The following is a 12,595-nucleotide window of genomic DNA, read 5'->3' as shown; positions in this document are numbered from 1 at the left end:
TGTTTGGAAAACATTCAATCGTGTTAAAAATAAATAATTGTTGTGACCACCTTTTAATTGAACAAAATAAAATATGGAAAACATCCCGTTATTATTAACTTTGGTTTTTACCCATTCACCGATGTGTGTTAGCACTGAGTCCTGAGTTTTATACTCTCCCCCCCCCCCCCCCAACGAAAAAAACATTGTGTATTTTGTAATATTAAATTGAGTGCTTCCGTAATGTTGACAATAATTCATGAAATAAGCTTGATAGTGAGACGGAATTTGTAACTGACTCTGCCTTGGCATACATAATTATTCCTGCATCCGAAAATCAGATTTCAGGTTCACTTTGCGCCATCTTTGGACATCTCAAGAAATGACCAGTAAGTGTTGATAGTACGAATGCGGATTTGTTGTACACCGAGTTGTCAAAGTCTTTGTTGTAAATTTGCATTTTGCGAATGAAATTGTGACAAGTTTGTATACCTTAAATGGGAGGAACACAAGATGTTCCCTTGCCATTGTCGCAACACTTATTAGCTCCTTTACACTCGTCATCTACTTCACACTCCCTGCTGTCAATGGATATCAGCGAATTTGGAGAGAGACAGTTTCCGCTCTTGACTGTGAAATGAAATGGTATTAAATTAAATAGTTTTTCCAGCCAATTTCTGCAACATCTTTTTTCAATTTTATTCGCATGCGTTTAATTCAAACTTTCCCTTGTAAACTGTTTATGCATTCAATTTCGTTGTCGTTCATGCATGGTCAATGTCATTCGTTTGTCATGCTGTTTTTTTAATTTTATTCTATTTTTAATTTTTTTATGGGGGGCAATGAATTTCAACTTCTGTTTGCTCAAATTAAACATGAGTTATGGCTCTCCAAGTAAACTGATTATAGCTCTTCTTTGATAAAGGAGGCGTTTCTGTGTTGTTTACATCTCATGTGTTTTGTCTTAATTGCATTATTTGTTTATTTTCTTTGTTACTCCAGGCCTAATACTTCACGAAGGTAGCAAATGCGTTTGGCTTCATGCCCTCCTTGTCATTGCCTTTGTGCCCTTGAACATACTTCATACATTCGCAACTGCCTTTGTGCCCTGGCCCCCTTGCCTTTTCAAAAACGAAGCATACAGGCGTGTTACCCAAGCTAAAAGTTATGGATGGTGCATCCATTACTTACCAGCAGCGTCCACTTCTCCTCCTTTAAACACCAATGGTGCCATCACAAGCCACATCACCAACGCCAGTCCAACAAACTTCAGCATACTGTAAGATTAACAGTCCAATGACTCAGTAATGTTGTCTTCAAGTAACTGGTTAAGGGCCCTAGGGCATTAAAATCTAGGCGTAGTTGTAAATACATTGATTTACGAATCATAAAAATATATAAAATGTAAAGCTATAAAAAATTATACTATTGCAAAAAAAAACTGTAAAAAGCGATGAAGTCGAAAAGAATATCCTATAGCACAACTGCAAGAAGAAGTTAATGTTATTTCATGGTTCCATCCAAAACATTATTGGGGAAAATTTCAAAAATTGTATTTGTTTTAAACCCGGCCATTATTAATGTGAATATGAAAATGTATTGTCTGAGAATAAAATGTGAAAGAGTAACTAAATAACTACCTAATCAAATAATAAAGTTATTGTTGTACCCACTTACATTGCAATAGAACGGTTCGCTTTACGTGTAGTCTAGTTGTAATTAGTCTTGGGTGATATAGATGGTTTTAAGTCTTCACTGATCTGTCTCAAGCTGGTTGTGTCTACTTCTGGGGGATGACATGGACTGATATAGGGTGTGGTCTCTGGTTTGATCACCAGCTGCAGTCGCTCTCTACCCGCCACGTCATCTCGTAGAAGTTGTAAAGCAACAAACCATGTTTATTGGTTGTTATTGTTGTTTTACTGCATTAATTTTTATGTAATGATGACGTCAAACGCATCTAAATTTTACAACCATTGGCGGTATGAAATTCCATATGTTTTGCTGATGGGGACCTGGTACGTATAGCAAATGTTTACGATGGTTGATGCTGTGGGGGGGGGGGGCGGGGGGTTCGAAACCGACAAGTTTCAGATTGTGGGACGTTTTCAATGAATAAAGGGTTGTTGGGCACCATCACACACAATGTTAATACCGTTTAACTTTGTTGTGTTTTATGCAGTAACATAACAAACCTGTGAAAATTTATGCTCATTTTGTTCGTCGAAGTTGCGGGAAAATAATGGACGAAAAAACAGCCTTGTCGCACGAAGTTGTGTGCTTTCAGATGCTTGATTTCGGAACCTCAAATTCTAGTTCTGAGGTCTCGAAATCAAATTGTAGGAAAATTACTTCTAGCTCGAAATCTACATTACTTAGTTCAGAGGAGCCGTTTCTCATAATGTTTTATACTATCAACAGCTCTCCATTACTCGTTACAAAGTAAGTTTTTATGCTAAAAAGTGTTAATTTTAGTATTACCATTAGTGTCCACCGCCTTTAAACATCTTCCTGTATCACTTAGGTATCCACCTAGCATCACTGCACCTCTCGGTTGAAGAATTTCAGTGATTGTGCGGGCCTGTTCAAACCGACCAGTATAGATCCCCATACGTATAAGGGACCAAGTTGGGACAGTTAACGAAACTAAAATAGTAAAACAAAACAGAAAGTAACATTTTATTTCCACGAAACTGATTTTCTTTCCCCGAAAGTACATTGCGAGGAACGAAACAAATTTTTTTGAGCAAACGAAATTTTATTCATAGAGACGAAATAACTATGTTTACCTGCCATTTTTATCCGAGTTAAAGTCCCCTTTTGTAAAAACATTTCCAGGCCTTCCAGATCTGGAACTGGGTCAGTCCAAATTGGACCCGGCTGTTTAAAACAGCAATCCACGCTCAATCGTCACAAACCATTTTGTGCACAGGAGCTAATATTTACGGGTTTGTAAGCTCTGTCTATAACCTTTTCATGTAACTATTCCAGGCAGAGTTACAATGGAATCATCAATGTTTATGCCTTATTTGCATATTAGGAATCAACAATGCAATATGGTTCTTCGAATGGACCATTAATATGGGTAATTTTAAGTACCTCACTAACTTGTACAACTCTTGATGTTGGTTTCCAAGTCGGCGAAGCCTCTGTAAGCAATTTCGGATGATATATTTTCTGGTAATTTTGTATGACCCGCATTGTACAACTGTTCATTACATTCTGTATTGTGAGGTATTCCGAAATTGTCACTTTTCAAAACTTACCAGAAAGTTGACAAATGAGTTTTGAACTTTGTTTCCATTAAACTAGTTTGCTGCAATTTTGTTTTAATGTTTTAAGGACACGTCGGCAAAACACACTACTGTCACTTCATGACCAAACCTCCGGCCATTAAATTGAAAGACGTATGGTCGATTAAAAAAATACGCTACATCAGACATTTTGACATTAAAAATACAATCGTTTTATTTTACTATGAGGACATTCAAATGTTAAAGATTTTAAAGCCTACATAATGTTGTTATGGGAGTAGTTTTATATAAAAGATGGAGTCAATTATATCGTATGTGGATACTGGTTTCAAGACGAGTGAGGTGATTTACATGTAGAGAGATTGACAGTAAAACTTGCGATTCCTAAAGTAGTCATGAGATCATTAGGCAATAATTTAGTTATTTAGATATGCAAAGAAAATGGGTATTATAAGGTTCTTTTGTCGACTTTGTCAAATTGTAATATTGACGTAACTGCTGCCTCCCGGTTCAAACTGTAGCTCAACCCAATGTTCGTGGGCATGGTGTATATAAGTGAAACGGCGTTTGTTTCCGTTTGTTACCAGTGGATTTGTGGTTAAGAGTTAAAGGAACACGTTGCCTTGGATCGGACGAGTTGGTCTATAAAAAGCGTCTTGTAACCGTTTTCTATAAAATGCATATGGTTGGAAAGATGTAAAAGTAGAATACAATGATCCACACAAATTTGCCTCGAAATTGCGTGGTTTTCCTTTTACTGTGCGAATTAACACGGTCGGCCATTTATGGGAGTCAAAAGTTTGACTCCCATAAATGGCCGACCGTGTTAGTCGACGAGGTAAAAGGAAAACCGTGCAATTTCGAGGCATGTTTGTGTGGATCATTGTATTCTACTTTTACAACATCTTTCTACCCATGTGCATTTTATAACAAACGCTTTTCAAAGACCAACTCGACCGATCCAAGGCAACGTGTTCCTTTAAATAAACGTTACAAACAAGTTGAGGCCTGCAAATGCCGAGGCCTAAACTTATGAAAAATGCCTGCAATCGCCTTGGCGAATAAATTAATATATATTACTTACAACCTTAACCATTGAGCAAGTTCTTCCCTGTAAGGGGCAAACGCCACCAAGCCAAGTCCAAACCTGTTATATTGGCTAAAGAAAACAGCAGTGGCGAAAACTGTCTTCTTTAAATATTAGGGAACCTTCTCTGACAAGGGCTGACGGTGGAGTGGACGAGAATTTGCTTCGCGTCCCTCGTTGTCGTTACGCCTCAGTGGTTTTAAAAAGAAGAAGGAAACAAAAGCCTGCGTCTTCTGTGCACCAAGAAAGCTTTATTTATTCTTAAAGGAATTCACTTCAGATTCAGCCCAACCACCCATCCCCAGGAATTAGAGCCTCCCCTATACCCACAGTGCAGCTCAGCGATACCACCCATCCCCAGGAATTAGAGCCTCCCCTATACCCACAGAGCAGCTCAGCGAAACCACCCATCCCCAGGAATTAGAGCCTTCCCTATACCCACAGTGCAGCGCAGCCCTACCACACATCCCCAGGAATTAGAGCCTCCCCATACCCACAGTGCAGCTCAGCCCTACCACCCATCCCCAGGAATTAGAGCCTCACCTATACCCACAGTGCAGCTCAGCGATACCACCCATCCCCAGGAATTAGAGCCTCCCCTATATCCACAGTGCAGCTCAGCCATACCACCCATCCCCAGGAATTTCAGCCTCCCCTATACCCACAGTGCAGCTCAGCCCTACCACCCATCCCAAAGAATTAGAGCCTCCCCTACCCACAGTGCAGCTCAGCCCTACCACCCATCCCCAGGAATTTCAGCCTCCCCTGTACCCACAGTGCAGCTCAGCCCTACCACCCATCCCAAAGAATTAGAGCCTCCCCTACCCACAGTGCAGCTCAGCGATACCACCCATCCCCAGGAATTAGAGCCTCCCCTATATCCACAGTGCAGCTCAGCCATACCACCCATCCCCAGGAATTAGAGCCTCCCCTATATCCACAGTGCAACTCAGCCATACCACCCATCCCCAGGAATTAGAGCCTCCCCTATACCCACAGTGCAGCTCAGCCCCACCACCCACCCCAGGAATTAAAGCCTCCCCTATATCCACAGTGCAGCTCAGCCATACCACCCATCCCTAGGAATTTCAGAGCCTCCCCTATATCCACAGTGCAGCGCAGCCATACCACCCATCCCCAGGACTTTCAGCCTCCCCTATATCCACAGTGCAACTCAGCCATACCACCCATCCCCAGGAGTTAGAGCCTCCCCTACCACCCACAGTGCAGCTCAACCCTACCACCCATCCCCAGGAATTAGAGCCTCCCCTATATCCACAGTGCAGCTCAGCCATACCACCCATCCCCAGGAATTTCAGTCTCCCCTATACCCACAGAGCAGCTCAGCCCTATCACCCATCTCACGGAATTAGAGCCTCCCCTATACCCACAGTGCAGCTCAGCCCTACCACCCATCCCCAGGAATTAGAGCCTCCCCTATACCCACAGTGCAGCTCAACCCTACCACCCATCCCCAGGAATTAGAGCCTCCCCTATACCCACAGTGCAGCTCAGCCCTACCACCCATCCCCAGGAATTAGAGCCTCCCCTATACCCACAGTGCAGCTCAACCCTACCACCCATCCCCAGGAATTAGAGCCTCCCCTATACCCACAGTGCAGCTCAGACCTACCACCCATCCACAGGAATTAGAGCCTCCCCTATACCCACAGTGCAGCACCGCCCTACCACCCATCCGCAGGAGTTAGAGCCTCCCCTACCACCCACAGTGCAGCTCAACCCTACCACCCATCCCCAGGAATTAGAGCCTCCCCTATACCCACAGTGCAGCTCAACCCTACCACCAATCCCCAGGAATTAGAGCCTCCCCTATACCCACAGTGCAGCTTAGACCTACCACCCATCCCCAGGAATTAGAGCCTCCCCTGTACCCACAGTGCAGCTTAGCGATACCGCCCATCCCCAGGAATTAGAGCCTCCCCTATACCCACAGTGCAGCTCAGCGATACCACCCATCCCCAGGAATTAGAGCCTCCCCTATAACCACAGTGCAGCTCAGCCCTACCACCCATCCCCAGGAATTAGAGCCTCCCCTATACCCACAGTGCAGCTCAGCGGTACCACCCATCTCCAGGAATTAGAGCCTCCCCTATTACCCACAGAGCAGCACCGCCCTACCACCCATCCCCAGGAATTAGAGCCTCCCCTATACCCACACTGCAGCTCAGCCCTACCATCTGTCCCCAGGAATTAGAGCCTCCCCTATATCCACAGTGCAGCTCAGCCCTACCAACCATCCCCAGGAATTAGAGCCTCCCCCACCCACAGTGCAACTCAGTCCGACCACCCATCCCCAGGAATTAGAGCCTCCCCTATACCCACAGTGCAGCTCAGCCCTACCAACCATCCCCAGGAATTAGAGCCTCTCCTACCACCCACAGTGCAACTCTGCCCTACCACCCATCCCCAGGAATTAGAGCCTCCCCTATACCCACACTGCAGCTCAGCCCTACCATCTGTCCCCAGGAATTAGAGCCTCCCCTATATCCACAGTGCAGCTCAGCCCTACCAACCATCCCCAGGAATTAGAGCCTCCCCTATACCCACAGTGCAACTCTGCCCTACCACCTATCCCTAGGAATTAGAGCCTCCTCTGTACCCACAGTGCAGCTCAGCCCTACCACCCATCCCAGGAATTAGAGTCTCCCCTATACCCACAGTGTAGCTTAGCCCTACCACCTATCCCCAGGAGTTAGAGCCTCCCCTATACCCACAGTGCAGCTCAGCGATACCACCCATCCCCAGGAATTAGAGCCTCCCCTATACCCACAGAGCAGCTCAGCGAAACCACCCATCCCCAGGAATTAGAGCCTTCCCTATACCCACAGTGCAGCTCAGCCCTACCACACATCCCCAGGAATTAGAGCCTCCCCTATACACACACAGAGCAGCTCAGCCCTACCAACCATCCCCAGGAATTAGAGCCTCCCCTTATCCCACAGTGCAGCTCAGTTCTATCACCCATCCCCAGAAATTAAAGCCTCCCTATACTCACACAGAGCATGCCAGCGCAGCCCTATCACCCATCCCCAGGAATTAGAGCCTCCCCTATACCCAAAGTGCAGCTCAGCCCTACCACCCATCCCCAGGAATTAGAGCTGCCCCTATACCCACAGTGCAGCTCAGCCCTACCACCATAGAGCTACATGTATATAGCTCTATCCCCATGAATTAGCCTCCCCTATTCCCACATAGTGCAGCTCAGCCCTACAAACCCTTCCCCAGGAATTAGAGCCTCCCCTACCACCCACAGTGCAGCTCAACCCTACCACCCATCCCCAGGAATTAGAGCCTCCCCTATATCCACAGTGCAGCTCAGCCATACCACCCATCCCCAGGAATTTCAGTCTCCCCTATACCCACAGAGCAGCTCAGCCCTATCACCCATCTCACGGAATTAGAGCCTCCCCTATACCCACAGTGCAGCTCAGCCCTACCACCCATCCCCAGGAATTAGAGCCTCCCCTATACCCACAGTGCAGCTCAACCCTACCACCCATCCCCAGGAATTAGAGCCTCCCCTATACCCACAGTGCAGCTCAGCCCTACCACCCATCCCCAGGAATTAGAGCCTCCCCTATACCCACAGTGCAGCTCAACCCTACCACCCATCCCCAGGAATTAGAGCCTCCCCTATACCCACAGTGCAGCTCAGACCTACCACCCATCCACAGGAATTAGAGCCTCCCCTATACCCACAGTGCAGCACCGCCCTACCACCCATCCGCAGGAGTTAGAGCCTCCCCTACCACCCACAGTGCAGCTCAACCCTACCACCCATCCCCAGGAATTAGAGCCTCCCCTATACCCACAGTGCAGCTCAACCCTACCACCAATCCCCAGGAATTAGAGCCTCCCCTATACCCACAGTGCAGCTTAGACCTACCACCCATCCCCAGGAATTAGAGCCTCCCCTGTACCCACAGTGCAGCTTAGCGATACCGCCCATCCCCAGGAATTAGAGCCTCCCCTATACCCACAGTGCAGCTCAGCGATACCACCCATCCCCAGGAATTAGAGCCTCCCCTATAACCACAGTGCAGCTCAGCCCTACCACCCATCCCCAGGAATTAGAGCCTCCCCTATACCCACAGTGCAGCTCAGCGGTACCACCCATCTCCAGGAATTAGAGCCTCCCCTATTACCCACAGAGCAGCACCGCCCTACCACCCATCCCCAGGAATTAGAGCCTCCCCTATACCCACACTGCAGCTCAGCCCTACCATCTGTCCCCAGGAATTAGAGCCTCCCCTATATCCACAGTGCAGCTCAGCCCTACCAACCATCCCCAGGAATTAGAGCCTCCCCCACCCACAGTGCAACTCAGTCCGACCACCCATCCCCAGGAATTAGAGCCTCCCCTATACCCACACTGCAGCTCAGCCCTACCATCTGTCCCCAGGAATTAGAGCCTCCCCTATATCCACAGTGCAGCTCAGCCCTACCAACCATCCCCAGGAATTAGAGCCTCTCCTACCACCCACAGTGCAACTCTGCCCTACCACCCATCCCCAGGAATTAGAGCCTCCCCTATACCCACACTGCAGCTCAGCCCTACCATCTGTCCCCAGGAATTAGAGCCTCCCCTATATCCACAGTGCAGCTCAGCCCTACCAACCATCCCCAGGAATTAGAGCCTCCCCTATACCCACAGTGCAACTCTGCCCTACCACCTATCCCTAGGAATTAGAGCCTCCTCTGTACCCACAGTGCAGCTCAGCCCTACCACCCATCCCAGGAATTAGAGTCTCCCCTATACCCACAGTGTAGCTTAGCCCTACCACCTATCCCCAGGAGTTAGAGCCTCCCCTATACCCACAGTGCAGCTCAGCGATACCACCCATCCCCAGGAATTAGAGCCTCCCCTATACCCACAGAGCAGCTCAGCGAAACCACCCATCCCCAGGAATTAGAGCCTTCCCTATACCCACAGTGCAGCTCAGCCCTACCACACATCCCCAGGAATTAGAGCCTCCCCTATACACACACAGAGCAGCTCAGCCCTACCAACCATCCCCAGGAATTAGAGCCTCCCCTTATCCCACAGTGCAGCTCAGTTCTATCACCCATCCCCAGAAATTAAAGCCTCCCTATACTCACACAGAGCATGCCAGCGCAGCCCTATCACCCATCCCCAGGAATTAGAGCCTCCCCTATACCCACAGTGCAGCTCAGCCCTACCACCCATCCCCAGGAATTAGAGCCTCCCCTATACCCACAGTGCAGCTCAACCCTACCACCCATCCCCAGGAATTAGAGCCTCCCCTATACCCACAGTGCAGCTCAGCCCTACCACCCATCCCCAGGAATTAGAGCCTCCCCTATACCCACAGTGCAGCTCAACCCTACCACCCATCCCCAGGAATTAGAGCCTCCCCTATACCCACAGTGCAGCTCAGACCTACCACCCATCCACAGGAATTAGAGCCTCCCCTATACCCACAGTGCAGCACCGCCCTACCACCCATCCGCAGGAGTTAGAGCCTCCCCTACCACCCACAGTGCAGCTCAACCCTACCACCCATCCCCAGGAATTAGAGCCTCCCCTATACCCACAGTGCAGCTCAACCCTACCACCAATCCCCAGGAATTAGAGCCTCCCCTATACCCACAGTGCAGCTTAGACCTACCACCCATCCCCAGGAATTAGAGCCTCCCCTGTACCCACAGTGCAGCTTAGCGATACCGCCCATCCCCAGGAATTAGAGCCTCCCCTATACCCACAGTGCAGCTCAGCGATACCACCCATCCCCAGGAATTAGAGCCTCCCCTATAACCACAGTGCAGCTCAGCCCTACCACCCATCCCCAGGAATTAGAGCCTCCCCTATACCCACAGTGCAGCTCAGCGGTACCACCCATCTCCAGGAATTAGAGCCTCCCCTATTACCCACAGAGCAGCACCGCCCTACCACCCATCCCCAGGAATTAGAGCCTCCCCTATACCCACACTGCAGCTCAGCCCTACCATCTGTCCCCAGGAATTAGAGCCTCCCCTATATCCACAGTGCAGCTCAGCCCTACCAACCATCCCCAGGAATTAGAGCCTCCCCCACCCACAGTGCAACTCAGTCCGACCACCCATCCCCAGGAATTAGAGCCTCCCCTATACCCACACTGCAGCTCAGCCCTACCATCTGTCCCCAGGAATTAGAGCCTCCCCTATATCCACAGTGCAGCTCAGCCCTACCAACCATCCCCAGGAATTAGAGCCTCTCCTACCACCCACAGTGCAACTCTGCCCTACCACCCATCCCCAGGAATTAGAGCCTCCCCTATACCCACACTGCAGCTCAGCCCTACCATCTGTCCCCAGGAATTAGAGCCTCCCCTATATCCACAGTGCAGCTCAGCCCTACCAACCATCCCCAGGAATTAGAGCCTCCCCTATACCCACAGTGCAACTCTGCCCTACCACCTATCCCTAGGAATTAGAGCCTCCTCTGTACCCACAGTGCAGCTCAGCCCTACCACCCATCCCAGGAATTAGAGTCTCCCCTATACCCACAGTGTAGCTTAGCCCTACCACCTATCCCCAGGAGTTAGAGCCTCCCCTATACCCACAGTGCAGCTCAGCGATACCACCCATCCCCAGGAATTAGAGCCTCCCCTATACCCACAGAGCAGCTCAGCGAAACCACCCATCCCCAGGAATTAGAGCCTTCCCTATACCCACAGTGCAGCTCAGCCCTACCACACATCCCCAGGAATTAGAGCCTCCCCTATACACACACAGAGCAGCTCAGCCCTACCAACCATCCCCAGGAATTAGAGCCTCCCCTTATCCCACAGTGCAGCTCAGTTCTATCACCCATCCCCAGAAATTAAAGCCTCCCTATACTCACACAGAGCATGCCAGCGCAGCCCTATCACCCATCCCCAGGAATTAGAGCCTCCCCTATACCCAAAGTGCAGCTCAGCCCTACCACCCATCCCCAGGAATTAGAGCTGCCCCTATACCCACAGTGCAGCTCAGCCCTACCACCATAGAGCTACATGTATATAGCTCTATCCCCATGAATTAGCCTCCCCTATTCCCACATAGTGCAGCTCAGCCCTACAAACCCTTCCCCAGGAATTAGAGCCTCCCCTATACCCACAGAGGTATGCGTCCCTCGTTGTCGCTACGCCACAGTGGTTTTCAAAAGAAGCAGAAAACAAAAGCCTGCGTCTTCTGTGCACCAAGAAAGCTTTACTTATTCTTAAAGGAATTAAAGGAACACGTTGCCTTGGATCGGTCGAGTTGGTCTTTGAAAAGCGTCCTGTAACCGCTTGTTATGGTTAGAAAGATGTTGTAAAAGTAGAATACAATGATCTACACAAATATGCCTCAAAATTGAGTGGTTTTCGTTTTACCTCGTCGATAAACACGGTCGGCCATTTATGGGAGTCAAAACTTTGACTCCCATAAATAGTCGACCGAGTTAGTTCACGACGTAAAATGAAAACCGTGCAATTTTGAGTGATACTTGTGTGGATCATTATATTCTACTTTTAAAACATCTTTCTAACCATATGCAAACGGTTTCAAACGCTGTTCATAGACCAACTCGTCCGATCTAAGGCAACGTGTTCCTTTAACTTCAGATGTTTTATTGACCATGCACAATCTCGTTGCAATGCCATTTTCTTGTGATTATTAATCAGTTGTTTTGATTCGATCGAAAGCATATGACATGTTTGCTTCAAAGGAATCTGTTTCCGCGGTCTAGATATCCTTTGTACAGTTTTGAGGTCTGACAGGCCGGATACCCAGATTCTTTGGTATGGATAACAATGCAAACAATTTCTTCCGTTTCACGCGATCTCATCTTTAAAGGTGCTTGCATGTTTTGGGAAGGAGAAACTTGTTGACATACCATCAAACCAACATGTGAGAGTGTGTATAATCAAGTTAACTATGCAATCATATTGTAGTGACTCGCGGAAAGGTTTGTTTTTCTGGCAATTTGAGATGTAATTCACATCACAGTCAAACACGGATCCTCCATGGTTCAAGTGATGCACAAACTGATAAGCAAAGCATTTTCAAAAACATTGTGGAGTGGTATGCCATCAATAAGGTTCTTGTTAAGTGGTTAACAATAATGACTTCAACAACTGAACAATATAGCAGAGATTTTGTGTACAGACGTTTATTTTCGCTTGTCTTATCTGTCACATGTTATGTCCATACTTTTCCTTTAATCCAACTTACTTAAGGATACCGCTACACAGAACCCACACATCCTTTGTTTTAAACCCTCTTTTATTTC

At 48.0% G+C, this 12,595-nt stretch overlaps 1 protein-coding gene across 3 annotated transcripts in view; it reads right to left on the bottom strand.

Annotated features, from left to right (window-relative positions):
• The window catches only part of LOC139953751 (histone deacetylase 6-like), a 63,624-nt gene extending 59,182 nt beyond the window's left edge, over positions 1–4,442 (bottom strand). For 2 of the 3 annotated variants that reach the window (XM_071953321.1, XM_071953312.1), the window contains exons 1-3: positions 1,657–1,815; positions 1,171–1,256; positions 472–609 (exon numbers count right to left, since the gene is read on the bottom strand). The gene's annotated coding sequence lies outside the window, so the exon portion shown is untranslated. Of the gene's footprint in view, positions 1–471; positions 610–1,170; positions 1,257–1,656; positions 1,816–4,317 lie in introns of those variants that run through there. The other variant, XM_071953337.1, reaches the window with a different exon arrangement.
• Between the last annotated feature and the right edge of the window lie 8,153 nt (positions 4,443–12,595).

This window comes from Asterias amurensis, chromosome 2, assembly GCF_032118995.1.
Source record: "Asterias amurensis chromosome 2, ASM3211899v1".
Taxonomy (NCBI): domain Eukaryota; kingdom Metazoa; phylum Echinodermata; class Asteroidea; order Forcipulatida; family Asteriidae; genus Asterias; species Asterias amurensis.
This window is presented reverse-complemented; position numbering and strand designations above follow the sequence as displayed.